This window comes from Onthophagus taurus, chromosome 1, assembly GCF_036711975.1.
Source record: "Onthophagus taurus isolate NC chromosome 1, IU_Otau_3.0, whole genome shotgun sequence".
Taxonomy (NCBI): domain Eukaryota; kingdom Metazoa; phylum Arthropoda; class Insecta; order Coleoptera; family Scarabaeidae; genus Onthophagus; species Onthophagus taurus.
Genome location: NC_091966.1, coordinates 18,615,253 through 18,628,566, shown reverse-complemented (window position 1 = coordinate 18,628,566; position 13,314 = coordinate 18,615,253). Strand labels below are relative to the sequence as shown.

Genomic DNA, 13,314 nt, shown 5'->3' with positions numbered 1-13,314 from the left:
TTAGGATTTTACTATGGTTAGACGTTACAGTAAGTGCTCAAAGTATCTTCCTTCGGTAGCAAGACTGGCTTGACATCGTCGAACCTAACCATTGATTGACGAACACGCTCAAGAATGTGTAATACACAAACCCTTTCAGTCAATCCCAAGAAGACAGAGATGGTTCTTTTTACACGCATGCGCAACATTGGCAATCCTAGAGCCAATATACTTGCTAAAACTCCACTTAAACTGTCTACAGAAGTTAAGTACTTGGGCTTAATAATAGACAATAAGTTAACGTGGAAATCCCACCTAGATAATAGAGTTAATAAAGCTTACGTGCCGGAGGGCTGTCGGGAGGACTTGGGGTTTGTCCTCCATGATAGTCCTGTAGATTTATACTGCCGTGGTTCGACTAATGTTTAACTACGGTGTGGTGGTATGGTGGACTAGAACTTCTAAGTCTACCGCCACCACTGCACTCAATAGAATACAGAGACTCGCGTGTCTGTATGTTACAGGTGCGCTGCGATCAACCTCCACCGCGGCCATGGAAGTCATGTTAAATTTACCACCATTCAACCTACATATTCAGGAAGTGGCCTTGGTAACCATGAAAAGTCTACAATCAGTAGGAATTATGAAGGATAGGGACGCTGGCAGCAGTTCAACACTCTGCAGGGGAGCAGTGTTAGACACACCCTTACTTGAGTGTAAGACTGACCACGGACCAGCAAAATATGTTTTCTCAAGGAAGTACCTCACCCATGTCAGTCCCAAAGTAGTAGATGGACACAGAACTTTAAAGATCTACACTGATGGTTCAAAAGGACGAAATGGCGCAGGCGCGGGGGTCTTCTCTCACAATCCCCGGATTCGCCTCTTGGAACCTCTAGGTTCTAGCACTACCGTCATACAAGCAGATCTGACTGCTATTAAATTTGCTGCCGACTGCATTGTTGACTCGAACAAGCGGGGTAAATGTTTTACTATTTTTACAGACACTAAACAATCTCTTAAGACTCTTTACTAAATAAGTCTTAAGCAGAGTTATTATAACGTCTGCATTAGTTATGGATTGTCACACAGGACTGGAGGAGGCCGAGAAATATAATCGTGTCAGAATCCAGTGGGTTAAGGGGCATTCTGGCTCCAAGGGTAACAACCATGCGGACAGGCTAGCCAAACGTGGGCAGAAAATTACCCCCTCTTTAGCTGCTCATATCGAGTCGATTAAGCGCATTACCCACAAAAAATTCGTAAACGGGTGAGACCGAACCCCGGGCTGTCATCTCGCCAAGGAATTGTTAAAATATCCTTCAGCCGCAACAGCTCAGTTCTTCGAACTGTCACAGGTCTCCTCACGGGACACTGTAAGGTAAATAAGCACCTTCAAAACATGAAGCTTGTTGACTCCCCTTTATGCCGAGCCTGTGAACAGGATGACGAGACTGTTAAACACATCTTGTGTGATTGCCTCTCTCTCAGAATGAGGACCTTCGGGGAAGACTGGCCAACCACAGATGATATCAGGAATGCACCTCTAGGAGCTGTCCTAGCCTTTGGCAAAACCTTAGGCTGGTTGATGTGATCAGAGTGTGTAATGGAGGATACACAAGGGGCCCAACGGGGCCTAAGTGTGGTGTGCGGTTTCGCACGCACTCCCGAATCTATACATGCATACATACGCTCAAGAATTTCGGAACTATTCTGAACTACACGAAAACTATGACTGATTCAGTTTCGCAGTTCTTCTAAAGTATGAATCGGTGTAGCGTACATCAGTTGTTTTAGGTGGCCCCGTAAAAAAAATCTTTCGAAGTGCAATCTGGAGAACGTGACGGCGTGGTCTTTGCCACTCCAAAGATTCAGAAAATGATTGTTTATGTACTTTCTAGCAACAAGGCTGAATAGTGGTGGAGCATCGTCGTACATGAACCATCATAAGTCATTGCAAAGGTAATATCTAATTCGACAATAACGAACTTGATTAACTCGGATGTATGGTTGAAATAACAAGCCAATTATTAGCTTCTATTAATTTTGAAATAACTTTTTAAGGAAACATTTTCATACATATAGGAGCTTTTTTTACAGTTTTGTTCCATACATCACCGTGGTGAAGTTTGGCCAAGCAATTTAGATACACCCTGTATACTACTAGACTTATCTATAAATGATCTAATTTGCTGTGGGGTCGAAATTCCTTGAATGCAACAGGCTGGAACGTCTTTGTTATTGACATTATTATGGCAATTATCCATCCAAGAATGCACACATTTGAGGACTATAACTTAATATAGCAGTAATGAAGTGCGAGGGTGGTATTAATGACAAGATTTTAACTTCGATTCATAATTAACATTAATTTTTTATTTTTTACATAAAAATTAATGATCAAAAATCCAAAATTATAGATATTAAATAGAGGTGATAAATGACTGAATTTGAAAATTTTAAAATAAACGTTTTTGAATTGGGATTTCGTTTTTCGTTTAAACGATTTAAGCTAACCCCACATAGGGGAAATATCGCGGTTTTCAGAAACGGGTCAAAACGCACACAAATTATCGATTTTCTTATAGACCCCTTTCCAATTTCTTTTCGCTTTGATTTCTGGCGTGGAGCATTTGCGAACCGACCGCGTTGTCAGGACTTCTCTTCCTTTTTGCCCTTTCGCTAAAGGCCGGTTCTCGAATGGACAGGCCAAAGGGTCAGCTATGGCCCATCGTCCTTTCTCGAGGCGGCAGGGAGAATGGATGGTTTTTCCATCGGGTTCCATGCTTTTCTCTCCCCAGGTGAGAGGGTTGTTCTCTGGGGGACGTGAGGGGCCAGGGCAAGCGCAGCAGGTACTAGGAATGTCCGGGCCTGGCGTAGTTCACGCGCAGCTGGCCGAGATAGCGCTACTGTCGCCCTCCGAACTGAAGACATTCAGTCGCAACAGGTAGCCAACAAAAGCTTCCTACTCATTCGGAGACTGTGGCGTGCATGTGCGCGACAAATTGGCGCTATTTCGAAAGAAAAATTACATTTTTTTTCACGTGTTTATCGTGTATTGGCTAAAAAATATTAGGAATTTTTTATTATTAAGTAATAAAAAATTTTGGAAAAACGATCATATTTGTAATCACCGTTTAGAGTTCAGTTGCGGTTGTGAAAAAATATCAGAAAAAAACATTAATTAATTAAACATTTTTATTATTCATCAAAGTTATCGAGAAAACAATTTTTCGAAGACCTCAACATCAACAAAAGATTGGTAAGTTTCAAACTTTTATTTTGACCTACAATAAAAAAAAACGCCAAGAAAGAGAAACAAGTTCCTTTTATTTTTTTAAAACGAAAAAATCTAAGTTCGCTTCGTGAAAATGTTTTCTTTCTTTTTTTAGTTTTTAAATTTTAAAGTTATACAAAACATATTCTTGCGTTGACCGTTCACCGTTTTATCATCGTTCGTTTGAAAATGCAAATTTGCAAGTTTTGCAATTTAAAAATCAGTCTTCTCTTTATACTTTTTTTTGGCTGCGGTCTGCGTTTTTTGATCCTCGTCTTCACTCGTTAACGGCTGGCGCAAACTTGTCAACGCGACACGGCAGCGTCAAGACGGATCGATACACTGACATTCCTGAATAAATTTGCAGTAAAATATTCCTGAGAATTCATGCGGATGCAATAAATGGACTCATTTTCGCGGTGATCATTCAGTACTTCAGCTCGTTCTGGAACCTTAATAATCATTCCATGTAAATACGCGATGTTATTAAAGAGTTCTTTTTATATTTTTCAGTAACTTTTTAATATTCAAAAATCATGTAAAGCAAACATTTTTTAATTAAAGCTTTAAATTTGATTTATGTGAAATTATAGAGTATAAATCTTAAAATCCTTAGATTGAAAGAAGATTATAAAGTAATTTCTGTAATTATTCTTTAAATTGCTAGCGATTATATAATATCGATTTCGTTTTCTGTAACTGCTTTAACTCCATTAGGCTAACCATATTGACCAAAGTGCTTAATGCTCTGTTTTTTCAAAATCATTTTAATTTATCATCCGGAAGTAAATGAGTTTGTTGGATTCATATTATTTTTATTATTAATTAAAAAATGTGATTTTATAAAAAACATTAACGTAATAAATTCTCCTTAACATTGATTAGTTGAATCAAATTTGAATTCATCTTAGTAAAAGCCTACAATTTATTCTTGGTATAAAATATTGAATTGTCAGTGGGAAAGATTCATAACGATGGAGATAAGGGGTTCACATCTTATATTATTCTGCACAACTGCCACAAAATATGATTATAAACCTGGTTATTAAATCAGTAAATTTAATGCTCCCTCTTGTTATCTGTTTTACGATACTTGAATTATTTACTTTATTACTTTTATGGAGCAATTTTAACCAGCGGCGAAACATGATACTTGACACTATGGAAAACTTGAATCATATTTGAAGCAATTACTTTTTCATTTTTTGGGTTACCTTCCGATGAAAACAACAATTGTATACGGTGAAATATGACTGTTTAACTTTCATTTTCTTTGTGTTTCTTTGGTCCAGCGTATTGCGTAAATGCTTAAAGTATAAGCTACGATTTGCAATCGCATTTTGTGTCGTCACCATGGAATTACATAATCACACAAATCCCAATTACTATTCTACATTGTAATTTTTTACCATTTTTTTCTGATATTTTATTTGGTATAAAACGGAAATTCGGAGAGCATTTCAATCTTTCTGTGGAGATCTGTTACATCCCAACTCTTCCATTACTTGGGTTTGTGTCATAGTACCTAACGATTTCAGATAAATTTGTTTTCTTTGCAGTCTTGTATATACAGGGTGAGTTATTAGCATCCAGGCGGTCGATAGTTACTAAACCGTTTGAAAAGCAAAAAATGATTTTATACAAAAGTTGTTTTGTATATCTCTTATACAGGTGTCCGCCGGGAAGGTATACTACTTTGTTTGTTTATAATTTTTGATTAAATGAAAGAGAATGGATCTTATATTGATAAATGTTTTATTTAATGTCGACAATTATGTATGGAATACAATATCAGATAAATGTCCGCCTCTGTTAGCCTCACAAATGCGGGCCCTTTTCAGCACATTTTTCATTACATTCTCACACATTTCACGCGGTATTTCATTAATTTCATCACAAATATTTTGTTTGAGTTGCTCCAGCGTTTCTGGTTTGTTTGCATAAACCTTGCTTTTCAGATATCCCCACAAAAAATAGTCCGGAGCAGTCAAATCAGGCAACCGTGGAGGCCAATCAACATCACCATTTCTTGAAATAACTTGTTGTGGAAAGAGGTCTCGCAGTAATTCCATTGTAATCCTGGCTGTATGCGATGTGGCACCGTCTTGTTGATACCACATGTTAATCAAGCCCAAAGCATGCAATTGTGCCGTTAAAAAGTTTTCAATCATATCACGATATCGCTCCCCATTGACAGTTACCGTTACGCCGTTCTCAGTTTCAAAGAAGTAAGGTCCAATGATTCCTCCTGACCAAATTGCACACCAGACTGTCACTTTTAATGGATGCAAAGGTGACTGATGAATAATTTCCATTGCCCAGAATCGACTATTCTGTTTATTCACATATCCATTCCACTGAAAATGTGCCTCGTCACTCATTATGATTTTTTCATGAAAATCGGGGTTGTCATGGGCGGGCTGTAACATCCTATTGGTATATGTACGGCGGCGTAAATGGTCTTCTGGAAGAAGCTCTTGTGTCAACTGAATCTTAAATGGAAACAAATGCAAATCCTTGTGCAAAATTGTGGCCAAAGTTGTTCTTTGAAGACCAACCTCCTGAGCACGGCGTCGAATTGAGGTTGATGGATTGTTTTGAACACTTTCTTGAGCAGCAGTAATGTTTTCAGCTGATCTTGCAGTACGTTGTGGTCCATGCTTGGGCCTATCAGCTACAGTCCCTCTTTCTTCGAAATCATTCATTACACGATAAATAGTGCGTCTTGTTGGCACGTTGTTTCTCCCAAAAATTTTACGTAACTTTCTCATCGTCACAGTAATCGATGATTGATTTTGATAAAATGTTTTAACTATTAAAACACGTTGGTTTACCGAATATTTTTCCATAATAAATTTGCCACGTCTCCACTTCACGACTGCCAAATATGAACTGTCAAGACTAATGTTTACCAAAATTGGCGACAAAACAAAATAGTATCTTTTGTACATCACTCTCTATTACGTAAAATTATTTTCACTTACACAGGCTTCCTGAGATATTCAATTGTTCTTCCAAAATGTGCCCATTACAGGATCTTTTTAAAAACGACATTTTTTCCAATTTTGTCTTGAAACTACGTCAGACAATAGTCAAAGCCAGTAGGTAGATGATAGTATTCAAAGATATTATATACACTATACAGAGTGTTTATAAAGCTTAGTTACTTTTGATGTTTTTCAAATGGCTTTTTCTTAAGTTTTCTAAATGGAACAATCTGTATATTATGTTCTAGTTGATTTGCTCATCAAGTTCCCTTTAATTAATGATAAGTATGTCATATGTCTAACTTTAATAGTTTTCCTGATATTTATAATTTAAAGAAAAATGTGTAATAAAACGTCATTATTGTACTTAAAAAAATGACAGAATGTAGTATACATATGTAGGATTAGATGTCAAATTAAAATCAAATGTTTTAAAAGTAACAAACTAAAATATTTATTGTAATGTAAAGTGTCAAACTATTAAACATTTAGTCTTTAAACTTATCTAACACTCTTTTTTTTACAAACGTATTAATCATTTATTTTATAAGAAAATAGTTCTATTACTCATTACGTCAGTCTTTCTCTACTGTTCTCTGTCTGAATGATCCTCTCTGTCAATCCCACATCTCGGCCATTCTGATCTTCATCCGACTCGGATAATGACCAAACATCATTATTTTGTGGATATGGCTTCAAATGATCTGCTGATGCTGTAGTACATCTCAAACCATTCATGTAATAACTTTATAAGGTCCTAAAAACTTTATTCTCAAGTTAAGTCCACTTTCAAACTGTGTTCGTTTAACTGCAACCCAATCACCAACTTCATAAACTCTTGCTTTCTTTTTTTATTGCAATTTCTTTTATATTCTTCTTGAATTCGTGCTATTTGTTTTGCAGCATCATCTCGTACTTGAGATCGTTCTTCATCTAGTCTTTGTATCAAATCTTTTTCTAGTAATTCTTGTGATTTTAGATCTTCAGAATAACGCATATCGATTCCAGTGAAAACTTTAAATGGGGAGACGGCTGTACTTCTATGGTTAGTTCTGTTAAGAATTTGTTGTAATCTTTCCACATACTTAAACCATTTTTCCCGTTCTTCTAGTGATAAAGCACTTAGACATGATATTATGGTTCTGTTTAACCTTTCGACTTGCCTGTTTCCTTGGGGTATTCCGATAGTAATCAGAATATGATCAATATTTTTCTTATGAACAATAATTTTTGAATTCATCAGATACGAATGCTCCTCCTCTATCGGAAATTATACTTGTAGGATTGCCAAAAATTTTCTGTTGACTATCTAGTTTTCCTATCACTTTTTTATTGTTCACTGTTTTGGTTGGATATAACCAAGTAAATTTACTAAAAGCATCTATTACAGTAAAAATGTACTTATAGTTCTTGTTGGTAGAAGGTAAAGGACCAAGGTGATCAATATGATAAGTATCTAGCGGCGTAGATCCTTTTTCGATTGAATTTAGAAAATCTTCAGGATTACCTGTCTTTCTCTTCACCATAATACACGTTATACAATTTGTAAGACAATTCTCTATTTTTTTTCTAAGTCTTGATATCCAAAATTCTTGCTTAAGGATGTCCATCATTTTCTTTAAACCTAAGTGTCCGTTGTTGTCGTGACATTTCTTGATGATCTCGTACTATAGAGTTTTTGGTACCACCAGTAATCCAGTAAGTTGACCATTTTCATACTTGTACAACACTTTACCTTCAACAGCATAGTCCTCGTATGGACAATTTTCAAGTAAACCAAATATTAGTTTCAGCGTATCGTCGGATCTTTGAGCATTTTCGATTCGATCTGTTGTATCGTTGATGGAGGTTAACATCACTGGGTAACGACTGAGAGCATCAACATGCTTCATACGTTGTCTTGGTTAATGAGTCATTAATAATGACGAATGATATATTGAAATTCCTCTAATAAAAGTGCCCATCTAGCAACTCTAGTACATAGCTCTTTTTTCTCTAATGTTTTAGTAAATGTTGAACAATCTGTAACAATTTCAAAGTTAATGCCTAATAAATATACTCTAAACCTTTTGACGCTTTCAATAATAGCTAGAACTTCCAACTCGTAACTGGAATACTTTTGTTGAGTAGGTGTTGCCTTCCGACTCATATAATACACAGAATGTAATTTTTGGTCATATTCGCTTTCTTGCATCAGTATTGCACCAAATCCAAACTTAGAAGCATCACAATGTAATTCAGTTATAGCAACATTTTGGTAAATTTTAAGGACAAGACGGTCTGATAAGATGGTCTTTAATCTTTCAAAGGCTTCTCTCTGAATTCTTCCAAAACAGAATAACTGATCCTCTTTCATTAAATCACTTAACGGTTTAGTTATCAGCGAATAGTTTTTGACGAATTTTCGAAAATAACCAGCAAGGCCCAAAAATGATTGGAGCTGCTTCAGATTTCTAGGTTCTGGAAATTTGCTTCCATTAATGCTTCCATTAATCAAATCTTTGAAGGTATTGTTAATAAACCTTTGGAATATGGCCGGTGAATTGCAAAGCCCAAATGGTGTTCAAAGAAATTGATACTGACCAGCAGGCGTTACAAAGGATGTACATTTTCTACTTCCTTCCTCAACGGGACATGGAAAAATCCATTCTTCTGATCTAGCGTACTGAATATCTTTGATTTTTGCAATCTGTCTAGTTGATCTTCAATAACAGGTAGTGAATCGGACTTGAATATTCAGAACAGCTGTGTTCGATGATTCCTTCATGCAGTCATCTATCAATTTGTTCATTCACTTCATCCATTTCTGCCTGCAACAAATGTAGAGATCTATGGGAAATCGGAATGTCTTCCTTTAAAACAATTTTTGTTTGCATTGGAGTTGTAACACGTTCTTCCGGTCGATAGTTATTGATCAATTCTCTCACCTCTTCCCTTAACTTCGTGTCTTTTATCTCAGTTAAATTGTCTTAAACTTTATCTTTAATTAAATTGTCAATTAACTTCGTCATCAAGAGCAATTTACATAATTTGAAATGGATTTCAGAATGGTTAATCAATTCTTCTGCCTGTGAGAGTAAATCATCACCCAAAAGCAACTCATAACATTTTCAGGTACAATGTGTACTGTAGTGTGATACACATCGCCATCTGTAATAATATTACACACAAACTGACCCAAAGTCTTAATGTTGTTCTTTCCAATTCCAGTAATTGTTATAAACTTTTCTTTAAATCGTGGTATGTTTAATCGTAAGTATTCGTTGATGCAAATAAGGTTGACTGCGCTTCCAGTATCAATTAAGACAGTTATCGACCCTTCTTCTAATATCACTTCTTTATAATTCTTCCCTGTTTCATTTTCGGTATATTATGCCCATAATTGTTGCATTTAAAGCATTTCATATCCTGTGTAATTAAAGAAAACCAAGCAGGAGATTTTTTCCTCAATCCCGTTAGCAGTTTTGAAGGTTAATTATTATTCTCAGGAAGGATTGTGGGCAATAAAATCGCAATTAATTGATTCACCAATATTTCGCATCTTTTTTTATTCTCTGAGTTGAGTGGCATGACTTCAGTCATGCCACAAGAGTGTTTGAAAGACAATGTTTAAAGTTTTCGCTAATTTAGTGCAATTTACGAACTCACCCTGAGGAAGCGTCGAAAATAGATGCGAAATATTGGTGAATCAATTAATTGCGATTTTATTGCCCACAATCCTTCCTGAGAATAATAATTATCCTTTAAGGCATTTCGTTCCTCTTTCTTTCTTTGGACAGTCGAATTATTGGTTTTGTTGTTGATATGCTATCATTCTGGTTCCCCATGCATTACCAGTTGTTGATGTTTGTTGTTTTCCCGCTAAACTTGTTTGAATTATTTTCGAATCGTTTCACGGAATCAGTCTTTTTCTTCATTTTTTCATAGACGTGTAACTTTTCTTTGAATTCTTTAATAGTTCTTGCGCCATAAAGAACAGTTTTATTGTTTATATCATCGGGAATTACACCAATAACATATTCCATTAGCGCATCATCGTCTACTTTTCCTCTACTAGCCATTGTCTTCATTTTTAGAAAATACTCTTGTATGGTTTCATCTTTTTTCATTTTTTTATTTAACAACATTTCATCTAAAGTAGCACTACTAATCTTTTTGGAATACTCACCCTTCAGCTTTTTGTGCCATGAAGTTATTCCCCTTTCACTTTTGACAAACAATTTTGCTAAACCAGTTAATGACTTTTTGGCATATAAAAACATTTGTAAATCATTCCATTCAAATGTATTTAAAGAATCTTCTACATCACGGAATGATAAGGCAAATGTCGGTTTTGTTGAATGGATGCTGGCCATGAAATGTTTCTTATCGACATCTTTTTCATCATCAGTATTATGTTCTATGTTTTCTTCGTCGCTTTCACTGCTTGATTCTTCACTTTCTTCGTATAACTTCTTCGATTTCATTCTTATCTTCATTGGTTTCATTGTTTTTTCGTCGTCATCGTCGTCTTGAACGCAATCTTCATTTGTTGTTGTTGTGTTCTGTGTAATTTCACCTTAAGGTTGTTTTTTCTTATTATAGAGAGTTTAAAATGTAATGTATTCGAATTTTGATTATTAAATTGTTGATTTTCTTTTCCCCCCTGTATCTGAGAAATCTTGAATTTATTTGCAATCTTTTAACCATTGGTTTTGGTTTTTTATTGACTACCAGAGAGCGTGAGAGAGTTTTAACCATCCCTTGAACTGCTCTATAATTAATATCACATCAACCAAAAACTGATCATCACATTGCTGCGCCTCGACCGCAAGCTGCATCACTTTTAATTACAATAGGGAATATATCATTTCGGACGATTAAGTCGAGGTCGCTAGCGATTGAGCCTCTATAATTAATATCATATCAATCCAAAACTGAGCATCCCATTGCTGCACCTCATCCACAAACGGCTTCAGCTATGATTACAATAGTGACTTTATGATTGCACTCTGATTAAGTCGAGGTCGTTTGTGGTCGAGACTCTATAATTAGCAAGAGGCGCACCCTCTGCGGTAAGCTGGTTTTAAAATTATTTTTAGAAAATTCTACATTTCATTGATGGAGACTGTTAAGAAGTCAATTTTGTTATTGCATATTTTCAATTTAAATTGTACAGTAACATTTTTTTTTACCTAAACATTCGTTCTCGTTTGTTTCGTGTCCATGTTCTCTTGAACTTGTTTGTCGTTGTATAAATTGTCTTGTCATTCAATAAATCTGTAGAGTAAAGATTTGTAGAATATTAAACATTTTCATTTCGCGAGAACTATTCTACCAGTAACACTAAAGTTAGTTAAATTTAGGCACAAAAAAAATTAGACATAATTACATGATATCACTGTTATGACAATAATCATGATCATAAAGCAGCATCACATCGCATGCATTTTATGAAAAGTTTTGTGATCTTTATTTCGTGGGTATACAAAACATTTTTTGGATGATTTTTGCCGGTTAGGGCTAGGTTCACAAACCAAGAACTTTTAGAAACTGTCGTATTAGTTTGAAACTATATTGTTTTGTATTAGTTTTACAAATAACCAGGGCATTTATTGCAATTGTATTTAGAAGCGAAAGAAATAATGTTAGAGGTCATCGTCTGCTATTTTTGATAACAGTGTAGTTCTTGTTGAATTATAAAAATTAATGATCTCTGGTAATTGTATTGGTCTACAATTGGTCTATGATGCTACTAATCTATACCTACTGTTCTTTATTATTTTGACATTTTATTTATAATTACTTCAACATAAACTTCTCCTCCATACTCAAAAATTAAGTGTAGTTAATTTGTTACTTAAAGTTTGACGGGTCTAAAGTATGAAATCCTGGAAGTTATGTCGTGCAGTACCATTTCAGAGAAGTTAAGTTCTACGCTGTTCATAATCAATATGAGGTGAAGCCATACTACGCGCAACTTATTTAACCAACAGAAGCAGCGTCTATCAGCTTCTTTGGAAGAAATTGTCACAACTCCTAAAATGCGAAAATAAATCTTATCAAATTTAAAACACTACTTTTAGAAGTGTTATTTACGACATTCATCAATTTGGAACAAAAATCTGTAAAGTCCATTCTTCCGCAAAAAATGCTTTGAATGAACTTTATAAAGCAATTCTCATCATTAGGAATTAAAACAATAATATATACAAATGAAGCTGGCTAATTTATGCACCGAGTCTTTTCATTCAACTATGCTTGGCATAAAATTTGTGGTTGTTTAATTCTGCAATAAAGCACAATAGATTTTGTTTAACACTTATAATAGCGGGTCTCTTTTTGAGACTTATGATACACATGCGAGTTTATAATTTTACTGTGAATATCATTTTAGCCATAAATCTATGAAAGACTAGACATTGGGAAAAACCAAAGTATTTCAGAATTTTATGTAAAGCAATTTTATATTATACTTGAAGTTTCCAGTAACGCCATAGTATTAAAAGTGTTGAGGATTCGCCATCATTCGGTTATCAAAATTTCAATATTAACTCATGTTGATCTAATACTTGATTCGTAGGTAGCTTTATGGTCAGTTGCTATGATAAGAATGTAACTTAATATTGGTAACACATTATTTAATTTTATATAGGGTTATGCAAAAATTTACATACTGTAGTCGGTATTTTTATATGGGGATGTGGACGATATAACAGTTTGACGACAGAATCGAATTGTTTTGTTTTAAACTAAACAAATAATGGTATGGTTTCACCATGGAATAGAAAATATAATTGCTTTTTGCAAAAGAAAGTTTAAAGTTTAAAAGAAAGTTAAAAATAGATTATTTAAGATTACTTATTTAAATAATTTTTCAAACAAGAAACCTGTTACGGGATTAATTAGTTGTTTAATGAATTTAGTGGTTTCCACGAGACTTGATTTATGCAGCCGTATTCAAGATAAATCTGTCCCTGCGTTGTTGCAAAATGGAAAATTATTTTAAGGTATTTAAAAAATATATGCAATGCTACGTATTATTTTATGCGAAGATTGTTAATTTTATTTTAATTGTCTATATTGCGTTAA

At 34.8% G+C, this 13,314-nt stretch overlaps 1 protein-coding gene across 4 annotated transcripts in view; it reads left to right on the top strand.

Moving 5' to 3' along the window:
* Positions 1-2,891: 2,891 nt before the first annotated feature.
* LOC111415637 (SCY1-like protein bma) overlaps positions 2,892-13,314 on the top strand; it is a 265,493-nt gene continuing 255,070 nt past the window's right edge. For all 4 annotated transcript variants that reach the window (XM_071197964.1, XM_071197963.1, XM_071197957.1 and 1 more), the window contains exon 1: positions 2,892-3,241. The gene's annotated coding sequence lies outside the window, so the exon portion shown is untranslated. The remainder of the gene's footprint in view (positions 3,242-13,314) is intronic.